Source organism: Arvicanthis niloticus, chromosome 4, assembly GCF_011762505.2.
Source record: "Arvicanthis niloticus isolate mArvNil1 chromosome 4, mArvNil1.pat.X, whole genome shotgun sequence".
In the NCBI taxonomy this organism is placed as follows: Eukaryota; Metazoa; Chordata; class Mammalia; order Rodentia; family Muridae; genus Arvicanthis; species Arvicanthis niloticus.
The window spans coordinates 67,605,843-67,620,693 of record NC_047661.1 but is presented as its reverse complement, the minus strand read 5'-3'; the positions used below and the strand labels follow the sequence as shown (position 1 = coordinate 67,620,693).

The window sequence follows — 14,851 nt, the reverse complement described above, 5'->3', positions numbered from 1 at the left end:
GTAGGTATGGGAATGAATGAAAGGTTCTGACTCTCTAAAAGTACATGCAGCAGTCACACACAGGGTATATGTATGAAGGGCACAGGAGTCACAACAAAGAACATGACCACTGAGATCTCAGTGTCCATTTCTGGGGTATATGGGAAAAGTGCTCTATAGAAGCTCCAAATTCCCCAACCACCCAACATAACAAGATTCTCAGCCACTCCCACAACCATCCCACCCCACCCCCATCCTGGAAGACGCAGGAAGGAAATTCATTCACAGGCAAGGCCATGGGAGCTGGGACAGCCAGGCTGAACACTGGGGCTTGGTGGCCAGAGGCCAAGAAGCTGGGTGTCTGAGGACACTGACAGGTACCTCACCAATGCTCCCCTCCGCGGATACCTACCGCGGATACTAAGAGAGGAACAGAACGTGGACAGCTCCCAAGGCCAAATGCACTCAGTAGGCTCCTCTCCGAGATCCGGCCAGAGCAGCCCAAGGTCACCGTCCCAGACGGCAAACTTCCCACAGTCAGGCAGCTCAGACCCACTGAGGGATAGGGGGAGGGGGAAGATCCACCACTCACACAGCCAAACACTGCTAGGCCTCGGAGGAAACTCACACGGGTAAGGCAGGGTACCGGATCCACCCACTGTACTCCCCTAGCCTGGCCCCAATGCGCCGGTCAGTCGTAGGAAGAACTGGCACTCAGGACAAGCTGGGTAGTCCAGGGCCACTGGGAACCCCGAGGGCTCCATGGAATCTCTGGGAGGCCTCCCTGCCCCATCTCTGCGGTGGGAAGCCGGGAGCAGCCGTAGTCCCTTGGGCCAGCCTCACAACTCCAACCCCACTTGCACCGACTTGGCCCGCACCGCACCGACCAAAGGGAGGCCCGGAGAGGTCCTGCCAGATGTTAACAGCTGCAAACTACTGCCCAGGGGTTCTCCAGCTGGCGTTGCTGACACGCCCGACCGAGGGGGCCCCCACGGGCGCGAGATCGCCGCCGGAGCCACGTGCGTTGCGCCCGCCAAGGCGCGAGGCGGCGGGGGCTCGGGTACCAGGCGCGGCTGTCACAGCAGACACCCCAGCACCACCAAAGCCTCCGCCGCCCCGCCCGGCCCGGGACGCTCGTGCCAGGGCGCCCGTACACCCCTCGCGCTCCAGACCACCCTGCGCCCGGCCGCGCGGCGTGGGGGAGGGGTTCTTAAAGGGGCCGACGCGCGTCGTGACTCACCAGCCCGTAGGGGAACGGGGTGTCACGGCGCCGGGAGTCTTGGCCCGGTCCGCGGAATCCTCGGCTGCGCGAAGCCGCAGCTCCGACGGGGAACAGCGAAAGCGCCGCGTCCACGCGGCCTGGGCGGCGCCACAGGGCCGGGACCCCCTGGTGCGCGCGGGGGCGGCGGCGGCGGGCGGCGGGGACGCAGCCGAGCGCCCAAGCCGCCTCGACGGTTGTTGATATTTTGCTTCCTTCCTCCTTTCGGGCTCCAAAGGCAACTCCTCCAGCCCCAGACTCGAGGCCGACGTAGGCACCGCGCAGCCTAGCTTGCGAGATGGGAGGGGGAAGATGAGAGTGATGGACAAGCAGGGGGCCAATGGGAGAGCCCCGGAGGGCGGAGGGCGGGGCATGGCAGGGAGGCCTGGAACGTGGCCCCGCCCCCCGCCCTGGGCCTACGCCCCACCCCTCCGGGGCGCGCGACCGTGGCGCGTGGAGCCCAGATCCCTCCGCCTGCCGGACCGAGTGAGGTTGCGGGGACCTCAGCACCCTAGCCCCAGAGTTGGCGGGGGCCTAAGTAAATAAGTTCTGGGGAGATGAGAGTGTTGGGAGGCCCCGGTTCCTACACTTACTGTGTGACAAAGCTCCGATGTCAGATCACGTTCTCTTTATCTCGTGGTTACCTGGGGAGCTCCGCTGCTCCCTCTACCTGTGACAGGTCCCCTCCTTTCCCCTGACCCGGCTCGGTTGACGCCCAGACATTTAAAGCGACAGTGCATAATTCTCGACTGATCTAATCTTCTTTCAGTGCCTGCGGGGCCCCAGCTCACTTAACTACCGAGGGGGCAATTTAAAGGGGTGGGACCCCAACCAATCTCTACCTCCTTTGCCTCACAGGAAACCTCCAGAAGCCTTGTCTTGAAGAAATTGTAACTCTGTAAAAAAAAAAAAAAATCTTTTAAAATCCCTGATGGCCTCTGGGCGTGGTGAATTTTTAAGTGCTTCACAACAAGATTGTGCGCTCCATTGCTTCTGGACATTAACCCGTCAGACTTCCTGTCCAACATCCTGTCACTAACAAGTGCTTTGCTGGCTCTACCTGGAGCTTGAGGAAATGACAGAGTCTGGCGTGGACTTCAAAGCCTTGCAAAACAGAAGAAGCAAGAGGTTCTTCAACAAGCTAGGGTCTGCTTTACTGAACAGAGTCCCTGCTCTGGCTTCGTGTGGGAGAGACAAGAAGAGGCGACAAATGGCGGGTTAGAAAATTTAATCTCAAACCGGGCAGTGGTGGCGCCCAGAACTTGGGAGGCAGAGGCAGGTGGATTTCTGAGTTCGAGGCCAGCCTGGTCTACAGAGTGAGTTCCAGGACAGCCAGAGCTATACAGAGAAACCCTATCTCCAAAAAAAAAAGAAAAGAAAAGAAAAGAAAAAGAAAAAGAAAAAAAGAAATTAATCTCGGAGCCAGACTGTTTTGGTTCAAAATTTTCCACTATTTATGAAGAGAACAAAGCACATTTCTTAACTCTCCATCCTCTTGGGTAAGCTGAAGGTAGTAAAGACAGATACATAACTTGTGAATTTGGTGTGAGTTTAGTTCCCAGGAGACTAGTACAGTGCCTCATGTTGCACTGTATGACCCACACGGGCTACTCAGCTAAAAATGAGCCCTTTTAGGCATTGGGTAAGTTCTGAAAAGGCTCATAGGGGACAAGTTCAATAGGACTATTCTGCAACGAGCTTGGAGACATATATGTACCTTCTTAAACAGGAAGCAAGTAGGCTCCTATTCCCTTGGTCTCCCTTTTCAACCCTTCCACTTTGCCCCTCCTTCCATGAGCCTGATTTATATAGTATCACACATGGTCCCCAAATGTTGCTCCTTAGTTTTTCTTGTAGTATGGGGGGTGGGGCACTCCCAAGCGCAGAGCTGCCAGTATTCCTGAGCAGTCTGGTTTGCCCCCAAGACTTGAGTAAAGGCATCTGCCCTTCCCCAAGCACTCGGAGAACACAGCCTTTTTCCTGCTTGTGGCTCTGGTGGGAGCAGAATGGGAAAGTGCCCTCCCAGTGGGGAGCCTCCCCTCACTTGTGGCCTCTATTTTTAGTGCTTCCCCAGGCTCTAGCTGGAGAAACCGTTTAGTCATCAGGGTGTTTATTTTTCCGGCTGTTTCCGACGTCGGGAAAAGCAGAATGTTGAGACTGGAGAGATTCAGGGCTGCTGTAAAAGACGTCTTAGGAAGAGGCCTGGGAGCAGAGCCTTCAGGCCATTGGGTCCCAGCTTGTAGAAAAACAAAACAGGATGGGCCCGAACAAACGGCTAAGCCCTCAGGAGTTTTCAACCTGCCTCGACCTTGGAGGCTATCCAACCTAGAGAACTCTCAGGCCCAACTCAATTTGAAGATTGTTTCTCAAAACATAACCAAAGCCAGAAGAAATTCTTTCCCAGAATCCCCCTCCCCAACCTCTCCCTGACCAACTTGGTGAGCCTTCAGGGAGCCACAATCCCAGCCAATCTTAAAGATATGAGGCTGGGCCGTCCAGACCCGTGATTGGTTGGCTGGCCCTCCTAGACCTGGAATGTTGAGTCCTTAAAAAAGGAATGAGGAAGGAAGGTGAGTCACCTGGGGGAAGGTATTAAAGGACTAGCAGGAAGAAAAAGCCAAGAGCTCCCGGGTGTGGGGCCCTGGAGCTTACTGCTGACTTGACAACTCACAGGAGACCAGAGTAGGGGGCAGTAACATTACAAGTGGGACAAAACTCAGACTCTGAAAACATCTTGAGAGAGGAGAGGTAACAATCATGAGGTCTTTTTTTTTTTTCCCCCCGAAAGACTGAAAAGGGCCAAGGTAATGTTGAAAGTTGATGAAAATTGGACTTCCTGAAAGTGATTCTGAGTTCTTTTCTTCTGGTCCTTGAACTTCCCATCCCAGAATCCTCTGGGGGGGGCAATGACGTTACCTCTGGCTGTGCACCATCTCTTATTAATCAATTTATTGTGTTTGTTAGCGTATTGTGCTGCATGTTTAGAGGTCAGAGGACAGTTCTACCGAGTGGATCATCTTCCACCTTTCCATTGGTTTCGGGCTCAAACTCCCATTGCCAGGCTTGCACGGCAAGCGCTTTACTGGCTGAGCCATCTCACCCATCTGTTCTAAAGAAAAGTCACCTTCCAGCCCTGCTGTAAAATCTCCCGTGGGCCGAGACACCTAGATGCCCACCGACGTCCTAAAAAGAACACCGTGTATACTCACTCACCTGCAGCGTCATCTTCACAAGGCTATCTGGCAAACAAAATTTAACCCTCCTTTATCCGCCCCCTCTCAAGCTTCTCCAATTCACCTGTACTTGAAAGGTTTTTTCCTGCCGGTGCCCATCCCTCTCAGCACTCTCTTCTACCTGGCAGTCCTTAACCTAGGAAAAGTGCTCCTGCCTTCCCCTCTAATCTAGAGAGCTGCTTGGCAGGCCCTCCTCTTCTCACCTTCCCTTCCCCTGCGCCATCTGGACAGTTCTCAATCTCCACCTCCACCCGCAACTCCGCCACCGAGTCATCCTTCCTCCAGTTTTTGGATCATCACAGCAAAGACCCCAAAATCCCTCCCCGCATCTGCCACCATGCTTGCGAACCAGACCCTCTGCAGGTGGGCGTTTATTTTCTCCCTGTGAAGCTGGGACGCTCCCTCTGCCCTTGTCTTCTCAGGACACACTAGCTTGCTGGATTTGTTTGGTTCCTAAGGTACTCCTCACCAGCTCCTGACTTCCTGCGGGGATGCAGAGCTGGCGTGGAACGCGCTTAGCAAATGTATTCGCGCAGCCGTGTGAGTTAGGTGTGAGTTAGAGTTGTGCAAACTCTGCTAAACACCTCATTACTGTATCGATAACCATGGTAGACAAGGGCAGGAGTCGAGTCTGGGGTCCTACAACTCCACTTCAGGCCAGAGTTGGGGTAAAGGGTAGCAGAGTCCGCCAGAAACTTGTCAAGGTCCGTGTGGCACAGTAGTACCCTACGCTGAGAACCCCGGTGCCTGGGACCAGACCTGGGGACAAGAGCTGAGGGACAGCGAAAGGTGCCAGAGCGGTCCCGGGTCCGTGTACCCCCACAGGAGCTCCCTGCCCCCGGCTGGGCAGGATGTGGTGGCAGCTGCAGTTGGGTGGGCAGGATGTGGGGGTGGGGGCAGACAAACACAACCCTACTGTAGTCTCCCCCCCACCCCCAGCTCCTGCCTCCACCCCCTCTGGGTCACGTGCTCTCAGCTTGGGCACCGACGGACTATTTCTCATTTTCCGCGGAAGGACATACCAAACCCCTCGCCGTGGACCTAAGTTGTACCACGCCATTTTCTTGCCCCTAATCCCCAGCCTACGGCAGAAAGTTTGCCCGGGACACATTTGTGTAAAGCGCGAATTAACTCAAGAGAGGCCCCTTTAAATGCAAATGATCGCCTTCTTGCTCCGCTCCCCCCCAACCCCCATCCCAACTTCTCTCCTCGTGCCCAAACTCCACCAGCTGCCATTGACGTCAAGCGTGCGTCAGCATCGCCAGCCCAACCAGACAGCACGTGGGGGGAAGAAGGCAATCTTAAAGGGCCAGTAGTTCAGGGCCTGTTCGATTACCGGAGAAAGGAAAAGCGAAGTGGGATCTTAGAAACTATACCAACAGGAAGAATTACAGGAGAGACATTCAGAACGACTGCATAAGGCCGGCGAAGTGGCTCAAGGTGCTACTGTACAAGACCGAGAATCAACTTCCCCAGTTATCCTGTGAGCTTCACACACATTTCTCCCCTGCACACGTACAATACTAATAAATATTTTTCAAAAGAATTTCTGAGAGTAGGAGAGGATATTCTTTTCCTTTTGTTTGTTTTTTGTTTTTGTTTTTGTTTTTTTCAAGACAGAGTTTGTTTTTGTAGCCCTAGCTGTCCTGGAACTCACTCTTTAGATCAGGCTGACCTCGAACTCAGAGATCTGCCTGCTTCTGCTAGGGTTAAAAGCATATGCCACCGCTGCTGCCCAGGTGGCGGTGACGCTTTGTGTTCTTTTTGTTTGTTTGTTTGTTTTACTTTCTATTGTGTTTGTGGATATCAGAGGACAACTTGTAGTAGTTGGTTCTCTCCACCTTGTGGGTTCGGTTTTAGGGTTGGAACTCAGATCATTGGGCCGTTTGGGGCTGCAAGGCCCCTTTTAAATCTTCTCTTCCAGCTCTCTCTCCCTAGCTTTCCTTTTTGTCTTCTTCCCCTGTAGGGCTTGAACCTCACACATGCGAAGGGCACATTCTACCATGGAGTCACATGCTCCAGCTCAAGAGAGCAAATCCTAAACCAGGCTTGGCTTTAGATTCCCAGACATTTGGGTTTGTTTATCTGGGAAAGGAACCCAGGAGCTGGAGAAGCAGGTTCAGTCTAAAGGTAAAGGAGCCATGAGTTCTAGCTGGGTGGAAGCGTTAAACAGGCCTGATTGCAAGCATCTTTTACCCAGAAAGCCATCTCCCACACCCCTTTTAAGAGTATTTATTGTTAATATATATGCACATATGCAACAGTGCAGGTGTGAAAATCGGAGTGCAAGTCGCCAAGCTTGCCAGGCCTCTGTGCTTGGGCAAACAGGAGTACTGCAGGTTATTGTGGGGCTTTCAGTCTTTCTTAGGACAGACTGGCACTGGGCAACACAGCTTGCCTTACACTGTAAATCTCTGCTCCGGTGTACTGGGACTGAAGCCTGGCTAGGGGTGAGGTTTGTTTTTCTAAACATTTTCTTTCTTTTTTTATTTTTTATTTTTTATTTTTTTATTTTATTTTTTTGGTTTTTCGAGACAGGGTTTCTCCGTGTAGCCCTGGCTGTCCTGGAACTCACTCTGTAGACCAGGCTGGCCTCAAACTCAGAAATCCACCTGCCTCTGCCTCCCAAGTGCTGGGATTAAAGGCATGCGCCACCACCACCCGGCTCTTTCTTTTTTTAAAAGATTTATTTATTTATTATGTACATCATACGTAACACTATGTATTATGCATGACAGAAGAGGGCATCAGATCCCATTATAGATGGTTGTGAGCCATCATGTGGTTGCTGGGAATTGACTCAGGACCTCTGGAAGAGCAGTCAGTGTTCTTAACCACTGAGCCATCTCTCCAGCCCCCCCCCCCTTTTTTTTTAAAATTCACTTTATATACTTTCATAAAATTCACTTTATGCCCCCACTCCTCCCAGTGTCCCTCTGGCAGTCCTTCCTCCCATCCCTCCTCTGAGATGGTGGAGCCCCCCTTTGATAGTGATGATTCCTAAAATGACCTTCTCCACCACTAAACTGTGAGCTACTCAAGAATAAGGCTATGACATTTATTTCCAGCACCAAATGGAGCTTATTGCTAGTGCTTTAAAAATGTGTTTGTTGAGAATGAGCTAGGTTGTTCAGTGGGTACAGGCACAGGTACCATCAGGGTTCCCTCCCCAGGCCCCACATGATGGAAGGAAAGAGTTGATCCCTGAAAGTTGTCCTGTGACCTTCCCAAGAGCACACAGACACACACACACAACAAGTAACTGTAATAGAAAGATATTTAATATTTGTTGAGGGCTGGAAAGACGTTCAGCAGTTAGGAGGGCTCAGTGCTCTTGAAGAAGACTTAAGTTTAGCTCCTAGAACCCACTACACAACAACCCGTAACTTCATCTCCAGGGGATCTAGAGCCTACTCCTCAGGGACCCATATATGTGTGGCATACAACTCATACAAGTACACACACATATAAAAATAAAAGTAAACCGTGAGGCTAGAGAGATGTTAAAATACACTTGCTACAGGGCTGAAATCCCTAGTGGTGGGATAAAGTAGCAATGGCTAGTGGAGCAAGCTTTTAATCACCCCCCCACCCACACCCACACCCACAAACCACCTCCACATTCAGCAGGCAGAGGCAGTCTGGTCTACAAAGCTAGTTCCAAAACAGTCAGAGCTACACAGAGAAACCCTGTCTCAGGAAGAAAGAAAGAAAGAAAGAAAGAAAGAAAGAAAGAAAGAAAGAAAGAAAGAAAGAGAAAGGGAGAGAAAGAGAGAGGGGGGGAAGGGGAGGGGAGAGGGGGAGGGAGGGAGGAAGGATGGAAGGGAGAGAAAACACTTGCTGTCTTGCAGAGGACCTGAGTTCACTTCCTAGTATCCACATCAGGTAACTTATATAGTACATATTGCCCACACACAGACTCATACAATCACATAACTAAAATTCCTTTTTAAAAAATCAGTCTAGGTGTGATGATGCTCACCTGCAATACTAGCACCCAGGAGGACCAAGCATCCAGTCACTGTGAAGGTTTGAATGAGAATGGCCACGTAGGCTCATAGGTTTGAATGCTTGGTCCCCAGTTAGTGGGAATGTTTGGGAAGGATTAGGAGGTGTGCTTTGTTGATGTAGATGTTGCCTTGTTGGAGGTCACTGTGGGTAGGCTTTGAGGTTTCAAAAGCCTACAGCAGGCCCAGGCTCCTAGGTATATGGTATATTCATTCTTTCTCTCTTTCTCTTTCTCTCTCTCTCTCTCTCTCTCTCTCTCTCCCTCCCTCCCTCCCTCCCTCCCTCCCTCCCTCCCTCCCTCCGTCCCTCCCTTCTTCCCTCCCTCCCTCCATCATTCTATAGATCTGGATATAAGCTCTCACCTACTTTTCCTTCACCATGGCTACCACACTCCCTGTCATGATGATAACCTTCTGAAACTGTAAGCCTGTAAGCAAGCAGTTAAGTGATTTCTCCTGTAAGTTGCCTCTGTCATGGTGTCTTTTCCCAGCAATAGAACAGTCAGTGACTAAGACAATCATCTTTGGACTGTGTAAAGAGTTAGAAGCCAGCCTGGGCTACACGAGATTCCATCTAAAACAAAGCAACACATACATGTATACCTTGTTAAGTGAATAAAAAACGAAAATGTTAATGGTTTTAGTATCTCTCAAATCTGAACTATCTCACCCTGAAATTATCTGGAGGAAGAGAGGCAGGCATAGGATCTTGTTCTCCCATGCTTCTGTATGCCAGGTTTTAACCCTTGAGAGCTGAGAGGTGCAGCTCTGCAGCTAAAAAGTGCCTCAGCTAGCCAACTGCTCTTGAAACATGGGCGGCTGCCCCTGCTTTCTGTTAGGGGACTCACAACCTCAGTCTCATGTTGTAGCCCAGGATGGCCTGAATCTGTAATATGACTTCAGCCTAGAGTGTAATTACAGATGTATAAGACAATGTCCAATGCAAGAACTTCTTGGCCAGACACTAACTGAACCTAAGCGTTTTCTTCTTTGTAGCTTCACCGTGGCTAACCCCCACCCCTAGCCCTAGCTGCTGTTCCCCTTTCTCTCTTTCTGCCTCTGTTCCCCACCTTAACCTTCATCCCTCCTGGTGAGGACATAGTGCCTCCTGTCACCTGATTCTGGCTTCTCGTGCTCAGAGACCACCCAGTCCTCGTTCATCTTGTCTTGCAGCTGCTTATCGATCTGCTTGTCAATTTCTGTCACCCTCTCCCAGGCTGAAGGCCTGACAGACACCAGAGGGCACTTCCTGCCTGGGAATAAGTGAGATCAGCTGGCAGGGGCACCAACTCATCCTTAAAGAGGAGGTTTGAACAGAGCAGAGACTGGCTCAGAGCAGCCCTAGCAGCCAGCCCATGGAGCCCAAAGAGTGCAGTGGGTTTCCCCACAGGAATCTCCCAGCAGTCTTTGTGCTGGCTCCTCCCTCTATAGAGGTTGGGTGACACCAAGAGCCCTGTGTTCCAGAAAACCCCAAAATAACCCATCTTCACTGTCCGGCTGCTATTTATGTCCACTCTGTTTAATTATTCAAACCCAAGTTGGGGAGTGAGCTATATAAAGCTCTTCTACTTGGGGACCCAGGAGAGCTGGGAGACTTGCCAGGTTGCAAAAGCATCAGGCAATGGGTTTTGGTGAGATCACTTGGCCCAGGACTAGAAGTACCTTCTGCTGTCTACTGTCTGCTGGCCTTCTCATCCAGAAGGCAGCTTGTAGGCTATCCACTCCGGTGAAGCCCTCCAGCCTGCTGGGAGCTATCTGTGCCCCTGCTCCTGCATAGCCCTTCAGTCTGTCTCATCTCAGCTGGCTCTGTGCTAACCTCTTTGTCCAGCAGTTGCTGCTGCTTCTTCTGATTCTCCTCTTCCTCATACTCTCTTCTTCCTCCTCCTCCTCTTCCTTCTTGTTCCTCTTCTTGTTCTTGTTCATCTTCATTTGTTTTTGTTTGTTTATTTGGTTTTTTTTTGTTTTGTTTTTTTGTTTTTTCGAGACAGGGTTTCTCTGTGTAGTCCTGGCTGTCCTGGAACTCCCTCTGTAGACCAGGCTGGCCTCGAACTCAGAAATCCGCCTGCCTCTGCCTCCCAAGTGCTGGGATTAAAGGCATGCACCACCACCGCCCGGCTGTTTATTTGTTTTTTGAGACAAGGTTTCTCCATGTAGCCCTGACTGTCCTGGAACTCATTCTATAGACCAGACTGGCACAGAGATCTACCTGTCTCTGCCTCCCAAGTGGGATTAAAGGCATGTGTCACCACCACCCATCACTTTCCAGCTTCTTAACCATATATATATATATATATATATATATATATATATATATATATATATTCAAACCCAGCATCAGTAACCCAGGATGGCTGAGTAGCAGACAGTCGGGTGGACCCAGACAAACACCATGCCTTTGGAGGGTACTTGCTGTTGGCTGTTGGAGGACTGATGGTCTGGGTGGAGTAGTTTTGGCTGGCATAGACACTGAGCCTCTCAGGACTGCCTCTTGGGAACTCTGCCCACATAAGGGAAGCAAAGTAAGGGTACAAGGTTTTCTATTTCAGGCCCAGCCTTTGTCTGCCTGGCCCTAAGGCCAGTGTAGTTTCTCTGGGAACCCAGTTAAGACAGAAACAATGCTCTTAAGGCTACCCCCTGGGACCCTCCCAACATGAGCTATGTCGGAAGATAGCCCCGTTCACACCTAGGCCTTTTGGGACTGTGTTCCCACATACTGACTACTAGTGGCTTGGCAGGTCCTGCAGGGTCCAGCAAGGCCCTCCCTAAAGCATCACCCCTGGAGTTTCCAGGGTGCTGCTGCAGGATGGTGAGGAGGCATGGTTACTAAGCAACAGAAGACATATAGGAGGGGTCCTGGCACTGATGGAGGTTGAGGAGCCTGGAAAGAGCTGAGTGGGCCAAGTTTATAGCTCTCTGCTTCCTCATGGCTACAGAGCAAGGATGACCACAGCTCAACAAGCACTGAGGAAGAAGTATGTGAGCCTTCTCTAGCTTGGTGATAGCAGATGCCGTGTCAGACACTCACAGGACTATCTGAGGGCCTGGGCTGTGCAGGCTAGTACGGGAACTATAAGGTTACGTGCAGTCCCTGGAGTAACCTGGTTAAAGACTGTCTGGGCTTTAGTATAGCTCAGGATGGACTGCCTGCCTATTGAAAGTGGGGACCTCTGTTTAAAAGCCCAAGGATGACTCCTGCATGGTGCCTGGGTGAAAGCTGGCAGCAGCTGGATGTGTCCCCTTGGTACAGCATACATTAGGCCTCTAGAGCTTTTCAAACCTAGCTTTTCTACCATACCACTGCCTCTTCTGACTTACTTATTATTTTACCTACTTACTTAGGGTCTCTTGTAGTCCAGGCTGGCACTGAACTCAATATGTAGTTGAGGATGGCTTTGAACTTCTGACTCTCCTACTTCTCAAGAGTGCTGGGAGTATAGCAGGGTGTCTAGCCCTCATCCCAGTTGTGAGGTTTGTTTGGTTTTTTGTTTGTTTGTTTGTTGATGGAGCAATTGTATTTTGAAATAGAATCTCACTCTAGCTTAGACTTGAACTCAGGAATTCTCTTGCCTCAGGTTTTTCAGTGCTGGGATTATGGATATATGTCACTATGGCCAGGTTTGTTCCTATTCTAGGGGACAGAGTCTTATACTGTAACTCAGGTTGGCCTGGATTTGTGATCCTCCTACCTCAGCCTTTGAGGTCTAGAATCAAAGGTTGTGCCTCTATGCCAACTCCTGTTTTCGGGTTGGCTGCACTATGCCAGCGATGAGCAGGACCCATCAGCTGGAGAGCCCATGGGATCAGGACTGTTCTTCCTCCTCTGGCTTTCACTCAAGTGACTGTGTCTTTGGCAGGATTTATGCCACAAAGTCTCTCACTTTTGATACAGGGCTAGCACCAGTCTCTTGGTGTAATTTACAGGCTGTCTCTCCTAATGAGAGAGCTTTTTTTTTTGAAGTTTTATTTATTTTAGGTAATATGAGTACATTGTTGCTCTCTTCAGACACAGCAGAAGAGGGCATCGGATCCCATTATAGATGGTTGTGAGCCACCATGTGGTTGCTGGGAATTGAATTCAGGACCTCTAGAAGAGCAGTCTGTGCTCTTAACCACTGAGTCATCTCTCCAGCCCCAAGAGAACTTTTATTCAACAGGCCTTTACTGAGTCAACCCACTGGTCAAGGTGTGTGAGACCCCCCCAGGGCATACTGAGTACTCATACCCAGCTGACTGGCACCTCAGCAGGTTTGTTATGACAGTGAGCTCCCATATGTGGTACCTGCTGGCTACCAGTCTTCTGCCACCTGTCCTGGTTTGGCCTTTGCCTCCTACAGCCCCTCCTCTAAAAGGACATGAAAGCTGATTTGTTTCATTCCTGTTTTATGCCAGGCACTGGCTTCTACCATCACACTGACCATGAAGGCTTGGAGGCCTCTCAGACAAGGATGCTTGAAGATTATAGAAGCCAATAGGTCCTCTCATGTTCATCAGGCAACAAGTCATTGAGGAACCGGATGTCTCTTCATGCCTAGAACCCTAGCTTTCCCAAGGCTGGGGCAAGAGAATTGTGGAGAGGCCAAAATTAGTGGAACTCTGTCTCAGAAAATAAAATGAAACAAAACTCAAAAAGTATCTGTGGGATTCCCATTCAGTACCTCATGTGCCCAGACAAGAGTACAGGGTACAGGGGAAAAGTCAGCTTGGCTCTCACCACTGCTGAGGAAGAGAGCCAGTGTGTCATGCTCACAGTGGCATACAGAGGAGATGATGGAGAAGCACTCAGACACTGAGAACAAGACCACAAGCGCAGTGGTGAAGGTGTCCACAAGAAAAGAGCAAGAGGGACAGAATGCTTGCTGATCCTCCAGAGGAATGGACTGGCTCAGTTCCCAGGACCCAGGTCACATGTTGTGGTTCGAATGAGAATGTCCCCCATAGACTCATATTTGAGTGCTCGGTCCTGGTCCCCAGCTAGTAAAACTGTTTGGGAAGGAATAGGAAGTGTGGCTTTGTTGAAGGAGGTGTGGCCTTGCTGGGGAGGTGTGGCTTTGTTGGAGGAGGTGTGTCACTGGAGATGGGCTTTGAGGTTTCAAAAGTCCATACCGGTTCAGGCTCCCACTCCCAGGTGTTCTGTTCTCTCTCTTTCCTCTCTCTCTCTCTCTCTCTCTCTCTCTCTCTCTCTCTCTCTCTCTTTCTCTCTCTCTCTTTCTCTCTCTCTCTCCCACCCTACCCCCCCCTCACTCATATATCCTGGTACTTGGGGATCAAAGATGTAAGCTCTCACTCATCTACTGCCCTAGTACCATGCCTTCCTGCCTGCTGCCATCCTGCATGCCACAATGGTCATGGGCCCACCCTCTAAATCTGTAAGCCCCAATGGACCCTGTCTTCTATAAGTTGCCTTGGTCCTGGTGTCTTTGCCACAATAGAAAAGTAAGGCATCAGGTGACTCAAAATTGCCTGGGACTCCAGATCTAAAAGATCCAATGCCTTCTTTCAACCTCTGAGGACACATACACACACAATTTTATATATAATGTCTATATGCGTATGCCTTCATATATGTTTTGTACAGCACATGCATGCAGGAGTCCACAGAGGTCAGAAGAGGCATCAGATGCCCTGTCTCTGGAGTCATAGGTAGTTACTCATTACCATGTGAGTGCTGAGAACCAAACCCAGGTCCTCTGCAAGAGCAGCTAGTGCTCTTAACTGATGAGCCATCTCTTTGGCCCCTAAATAATAAATTAAAAAAAAAAAAAAGAAAAAAGAAAAAGAAATAAAGAATGCACACACATCCACAAAACCTCCAGTCTGGCCATGTGGGGCTTTCAGAATTGCTCATCTGTAGAAATGAGAAGGTTGGGTCAGACCCTTCCGGGGTCCAGTCCCAGCACGATCATTTCTAGTGTAAGCTTCAGTGAATCACTGGCTCTCTCTGAGCCTTCTCTAGTGCTATGATAAGGAGAGTTACTCATAAAGGGCTGCAAAAAACAACAGCAAATAATGTAAACAAAGTGGATGCCCACCGTTGCCTAGAAACATGGAGGATACTTCTGCTTGCAGCTCCTGCAGAAGACATGTTGCTAAAGTCAGATTCAAGAGAGCTGCAGACCTCTTGGTGGAGTGCCTCGGTGGAAGGCAAGGGACAGAATATGGGGTCACGTTTGGAGCAAAAGTTCCCAGGGCAGTTGGGAAGCTAGCCTCACCTGCAGGAGTAGACAGGGTGCTGGCGACAAAGGGCAAGAACAAAACTCCCAGCCCCTCCTTTTCTGCTCCTCTAAGGCAGATGTTGAGAAAACTCAGAGAAACCAAAAGTTCTGGAATATGAGAATGAAATCTGCAGCCCCCTTGGCTCCATGACTTCCTGGTTC

At 50.4% G+C, this 14,851-nt stretch overlaps 1 protein-coding gene across 9 annotated transcripts in view; it reads right to left on the bottom strand.

The window, feature by feature from the left end:
• Positions 1–1,965, bottom strand: part of Mef2d (myocyte enhancer factor 2D) — a 29,284-nt gene extending 27,319 nt beyond the window's left edge. For 6 of the 9 annotated variants that reach the window (XR_004606623.2, XM_034500388.2, XM_034500394.2 and 3 more), the window contains exons 1-2: positions 1,831–1,965; positions 1,220–1,523 (exon numbers count right to left, since the gene is read on the bottom strand). The gene's annotated coding sequence lies outside the window, so the exon portion shown is untranslated. Of the gene's footprint in view, positions 1–391; positions 548–607; positions 1,091–1,219; positions 1,528–1,830 lie in introns of those variants that run through there. The other 3 variants (XM_076932670.1, XM_034500390.2, XM_034500391.2) reach the window with 3 other exon arrangements.
• Between the last annotated feature and the right edge of the window lie 12,886 nt (positions 1,966–14,851).